Consider the following 6,779-nt stretch of genomic DNA (forward strand, 5'->3'; position numbering starts at 1 on the left):
ACCGCCGGGAGCCACTGGGAAGGGGAAAGGTAGCCACTAGGGTGTGGAAGGTGGTCGGGGTGGGGGCGCCACTACAGTGTGGGAGGTGGTTGGGGCGGGGGCGCCGCCACGGGGTGGGAGGTGGTCGGGGGTGAGGCTTTGATCGGAGGAGGTGGGTGGGTTAGGTGGTGGGGTGGGGAATGGATAAGGTTGTACGTGGGGCTCGGGTGTAATTTTTTTGGTTGCAGTTTGGTGGGAGCTCGTGACGTGTTTTGTTTTGGTGTTAGCAGAATAAGCCAAGTGTTAGCAGAATAAGGTCTTAAAGGGTGTTATTAGAATAGACCCACCCTATATATATATACTATTATAGAAGAGAAAACATAGGTTTAGTTTTGCATTCTTATAGAAAAATAGAACTGAGCTGTGCATCGTCTTGAGAAAACAAACATAACTTGGGCTGCTGATGTTATAGACAAGCTAGGTTGTGAGGCCCAGAGGCCGCTTGATCAAAAAAACGTTGAAACATGTCGTGGGCTGCCCGTGTTAAACAACAAACCTAGGCCATGGACCTGGTGGGCCCGGGACTGTCAGCCTCTCGACGAACATTTGTCTCCCAATTCCTCTTGTTTTCCTGACCATGTTGGGAATGACAGACGGCGGTGCCGCGGTGAGAGCACCACGGCGGAGGATGACATCGAGACCGCGGACCGAATGAACAGGAGCGGGGGAAGACGCAGGCGGAGGAGAGTACGAGGGTTGACTTGTTCGGGTGCAGGGTGGGCCGGTGGAGCTGCCGCCGCCAAACAATGTGTGGGAGTAGAGGGGATGGCCTGGCTAATGCCATAGGCTATGATGGCCAGCCGCTGTATAGGAAGAGTACAAAAGATTGAACAAAATAAAGAAATACAAATGGATAGGTGGTTGGTCCCATATGTCTATGTACGAGACCTGCTGGGTCCACCTGAGAAGGGGAATATGTTGGGAGGAAGGAGATTAAAGCACGGCAGCCGAGTGAACTTGTTTTTTTTAAATGGACGAGTGAACTAGTTACATACACAAGCAAATAGCCACTGAAAAAAGCAAACAACTTAATGGGTTCTTAGAAGAAATATTTCGTACAAAACAGATAATTACGACACATAGGCTAATGCATGAAACACTCAGATGATAAAGGTGCTTAAACAGATAAAGTACAACATCTAGACCTTCCTGGCACACTTGATCATGACGCTACGGTTGTCCGTGTACTTGTCGGTTACAGGAAACAAACACGCCCTCATGTCCAAGATCTTCCTGTACATGTCGTAGCATGCGTATGCGTCCTTGGCTGTGTAGGTTATGTAGGCTAGATTCAGAGGTACCTCCCACGTGTTCAGGTCCTTGGTATCGTTCTCTTCTTTCATGTTCGTGTAGCAGGGGTTGATGATGGTCTCGGCGAGGTCAACCATGGAGTCCTTCTCCTGCCCGTTGCCGATGATCTTGTATTGCTTTTGGATGTTGACAAGCTTGTTGCACCAGATGGCCGAATCGTCGCGTTCTTCCTTCTCTCCACTGTAGCGAAGGTGCAGGCGATGCTGCTGATGAAACAGGCGAATGCTCTAGAACCTCTAATGGCCCTACAACAGTGGTAGACGAGAACCTCATCCCGCACCCATACCAGGGCGATCGCGATCCGCTGGTCCCTGTCAGGAGATGAATGGATGGGCACAAGGTCTAGTCCTTCGACCTTGTGCTTTCTCGTCTTGTAGGTACTGATTGAACTCGCCGAGGCAGAGCTTCACCTAGTCCGGATCGTTGGTGTACATCACATTCAACTTTGTGCAGCCATGGGACTTAACGGCGAACTCAAAGGTGAACTCCTTGCTGAAGTCCATATCCAGCAGGCTCACCCCTCAGATCGCCATTGGAATCTCTTCAAGTGAACGAGTGGATAGGCGGCGGCATCAGTTCATTTTTCAGCTCTTGGGGAACTGGATTCAACAGTAAACTAAGTGTGTACAGGCGACAACAGTTACTACCCCTCCCTCACCCGCTGCACGCCCAACAGAACATGCACCCTTGGCGCATTCAAACGCCTCCATCAAGAAACCTATTCCAGCCACACGTCGGTTCACGAGCGGGTCTATATTGGTACTGTAATAACAAGTGTTAGTGGTCACTTTACTTAAATTTAATTAGCTTTAATAGAAATTTATTCTTAAAACTAGTAACATAGACTAGTAACATGCATATGTTACTAGTCTATGTTTACTACCTTCATAATGATAAACATGCAAGCCTTCATTAATTGATCTATAGACTCATTTTACCTCGGGGTGTGTTATGTTATAGTAACATATATGTTACGACAAGCATCTCTCTCCTCATGAACTCCATGCCACATAAGCAAAATTGTCTTGGAATATGTTATGTTACTACCTAAGTTACTCCCACTATGACTAGCCTCAGTGCCACAGGATCAACATGCACAACAATTAGAACTATTATTCTCAGGACGCACACAATCAACACATTTGTCGCACTTTCACACAGATAATACTACCAGGTTTGAACTGTTTGTTATGGTTGTTGTCCTTTGCATCATCACGTCGTGTTTCCCAGCTTGCAAGATTCAGAACCAACAAATAAGATTCAAATAATAAGTACATCAAAGATGCCTACACATCTCATTGATTCCCAGCTTGCAAGATTTAGAACCAACAAATAAGATTCAAACAATAAGTACAACAAAGATGCCTACACATCTCATTGATTCCCAGCTTGCAAGATTCAGAACCAGCGCACTAGAGCCTTTTGATAAACTGAATATCAGGATTAAATCCATCTTGGCTAGCCGTGTCATACAACCCAAGAACTTGGCAAATGCTCTTGACCATCACAACATCTGTAATTGAGTATTCCTGTTTGTAAGAAAGAGCATGATTACTCTAATAGTGGCACTAGTTGAAGCAATCGGTGTGAGGGGCCCTATACCACCATGAGTCGATGTGGTGAACCTGCAACTCCACTCGGATGAGGCCAACCTAGAGTTCCATGATTCAATTCATGCACCTTTTCTACAGTTCACCTGAAATGAAGCAAAGATTGCATCATTCAACTAGCAAGAATTACTTGCTCTCGTGAGCTGGTAGGTTCTTCTTTAGTAGTTGCACTAGAATTCAGCAACATTGAGGTTGGTTGTCCTCCTCATATAAGGTGCAACTATAATTTGCTTACCCTTTTGTGCAGTTCCACTAAAATAAAGTGCCATTGTGGTGACAGTGACGACTCATCTTGCAAAAGCTAATAAAATGTTGCACGAGATTACCAGCAGAATTTGATGGAGATTTTGGAAACTCCAATCACCATTTTGTATAGTTCCACCAAAATTGAGATATGTTGCCCACGTGACATTTTAGTTGAACTGCACAAGACACTCATTCCAAAAAAAGCGTTTTGTGCAGTTCACCAAAAGGTCACAATAGCAACAAGGTGAAAGGGATATCCCTATCTGCACAAAAAGATAGAAAGTAAACAGTTCCTGGTCAATAAGAATATATGAAACATACATGAAATGAAAAGAAGCATCTTAATTATGTCCATGGCAATCACACAAGGACAGTAGAAATTTTAAAACGTCAGCAATGCTTCATGTTACTGGAAGCATTACGATCAACTATGACATTCGTCAAATATGGGATTACTTTAATGGTGGCATTTCTTGTTTACCAGATACAGTAAATCAATAGCAGCTAAAGAGTTGGTTTAAGGGCATGGGACCGTGGGGACACCAGGTCACTCAACAGCGTAAAGAAGCAACTTACTTATCATACTGGGGAAAACAGCAGGAGTACCATTTGGTAACACAGTTTAATTGCATCATATCACTGGAGGCATTTAACAATAACACTGGTTAGACATGTCCTTAAGGTAACAGTGTGATCACTTCATTTTACATGCGCCCTTACATTAACAACAACAAAAGGTTGGTATAAGGACATGTGACAGTGGATGCATCAACACAATGTACCTACAAGGAGGCATAAAGTGGTGATGCCGAGTTTGTTCATGCTCTGTGAGCGTAGCAAATGCAATCTTGGAGAACTTTTACTATGTGAGGGTAGAAAATCTAATCCTGGAGACCTTTTACTATGTGAGGGCAGCAAATCTAATCCTGGAGACCTTTTACTATGTGAGGGCAGCAATTCTAATCCTGGAGACCTTTTACTATGTGAGGGTAGCAAATCTAATCCTGGACATACTTTGTTGACTTGTCCACCAGCCGCCACTTTCTATCCTTTTTTCAACCAATAATAGATATGTTCCTTATCCAGTTTGTACTGAGTTTTCCCATTATTTCCCTTTTCAACCAAGAGACCGGTTGGGTATCCGGTCTCTACTACTTTCCATCTATTATTTCCTCTTTCAATCAAGTCCTAGATTCATTCTATGACTTTCCCCCTTTCTTCGTTGTTTGAACCAAGTCCTAGATTCGAATGCATGAAGTAGCTTTACCTCTAATAATACTAAAAATTTAGGTGGATTTGGAAGAGCCGATGGAAGTAGAAAAAAGATGCACATGCAGACACGTGGGGAGCTGGGGCAGTAGAGCAAGGCCGCTTTCGAAGAACTTGTACCTGAGGTTCGTTGGGATGTCGGCGGCGGCAGGTCCAATCTGCACACAATATAGCAGGGAGGAAGAAGGGTCGGAGGACCTCCCGAGCTGGCGACGTGTCGGAGAGAACGACATAGGCAGAGGATCAGGCCCCGCCGACAGCTGTGGGTTTCCTCCCTCGGTGGTGATAACCGCGTGAATGATGCACCTTTTAGTCCTCTACACACACCGACTGAAGGGATCGGGCCAGATCTGTGACGAGCGGTGAGGAGAGAGAAAATGTTGCTACCGCTTTCTTGTTTAGATCTGGAGAGGATGAGAGAATGAGGAGAGTGACCCTAGTAAAGCAAGCGCTCAGGCCCTTGCGTACATATATAGTGGAGTGATTATCTTTCTCTCTCCACAACAAGCGTTTCAATTTGTGTATGTGGCATTAAAGAAAAGAAACTTTCTATTTAAGGTGACTAACTGTACGACTCCTACTTACTACTAGTAGTACTAGTATTGTTCACTTGCGCTCCCTGGCCCTCCATTCATTGAACAACCCTACGAGTGAATAAATATACAATACTAGTATTTATATAGAACCCACAAGCTCGAACTATTTTCGCATAGTTAAAAGTTGAGGGCGGGGCTTTTCCCGGGCAGTACGCGCGGTAGTTTTCACGTAGGCGGTTTGACAGAGAGGTGAGGAGGGCGAGGGAGTAGCGGATTCAACTTACATATTACTGCTGGAAAGGTCGGTTGTGCGATTTGACGGCGCATTACTGCTGGAAAGACTTGTGATATGACTACTCACTATAGTCATGAATTACTGGCGCTACGACCGCGGTGATGCCCCCCTTCCGTTTCGCACTCTAATCTGGTGCATGACACGTCGACTCAGATGCTGGCTCTCCCACATGTCGGTGAAGTACGTAGTAAGAAGGAGAAAAGAATCATGCGGTATATACTACTACTACTACTCACGTCGGAGGAGTGCGAACCACGACAGCCCAGTGAACCAGCAGTGTGAACCACGACAACCCAGTGAACCAGGAGTAGAAAACAATGTAGTGATATGGCCATAAAAACAATATGCTATGGTCCAGACTGTAGCATGTACAATACTACTCCTCTTTGTTTGGATCCCTTAGTTAGAGCTAGTTTGAGTTGAAATAGCCTCAAATTATCAAAACAAGAGGGGTTAGTTTGAGCTAGTTTGCTCGAAACCAGGTAAAAAACTAGCCTGGTGGAGAGGTTCTATTGGGTTAGTTATCCTCGGGCCCACTAAAAGAGAACTAAATTTTTTTTGCCCTGCCTGCACCAGATCGCTCCCTCCCCCCCCTCGCACGACGCCTCTTTGTTCCCCATCGGGCCGCCCACCCAAGCGCCGCTCTACCGTTCGCCCTCTCTCTCCTCCGGCCGCCCTCTCCCTTCGGCCTCCACCGCCCTCCTCTGGCCGCCCTCTCCCTCTGGCCTCCGCCACCCTCCTCCGGCCACCCTCTCCCTCCGGCCTTCGAAGGTCGCCCTGCTCCCCCCTTCACCGGTCGTTTTTCTCGCTCTGTCGTGCACGGCGGCGGCGCATATACCAGGGAGGTCACGAGAGGGGTGAGTTTGTTCGTTCCTTCTCTGTCTCACAACCATATCATTGATCTTGCTCACTCTAGCGCTAATTCTGATTTGGAAAAGTAGATCTTGATCAAACTTGGTATAGATTTGTGGTGCACGCATGGAATTGTTTGATGTTGCTTGAGGAGGTAATAACACCTTTCTAGGTATTTCAATTTTAGGCTTGCATTATTTCTAGTGGCCCAAAGATTCAGTTCACCTTTCTAGGTATTTCAGTTTTAGGCTTGCATTATTTCTAGAGGCCCAAATATTCTGTTCACCTTTCTAGGTATTTCAGTTCCAGGCTTGCATTATTTCTAGAGGCACAAAGATTCAGTTCACCTTTCTAGATATTTCAGTTTCAGGCTTGCATTATTTCTAGAGGCCCAAAGATTAAGTTCGCCGTCATCGGCAAGCGGCCCTGCTATCCATGCCGGCGTCATCCTCAACTCGCAAGCGCCGGCGTCGGAGGGGTTCCCGGGGCTTGGGCTCTACAGAGGCTTTCTCTAGAGTGACGATGACGAGCTCCTCCCTGGGTGCGTGAGGGGCTCCGGGCTCCCTCCCTATCATGAATGACTTCCGTGATGAGTTAGCTCATGCTTTGTTTCATGGAGTG

The sequence above is a fragment of the Triticum dicoccoides genome, chromosome 6B, assembly GCF_002162155.2.
Source record: "Triticum dicoccoides isolate Atlit2015 ecotype Zavitan chromosome 6B, WEW_v2.0, whole genome shotgun sequence".
Classification (NCBI taxonomy): Eukaryota; Viridiplantae; Streptophyta; class Magnoliopsida; order Poales; family Poaceae; genus Triticum; species Triticum dicoccoides.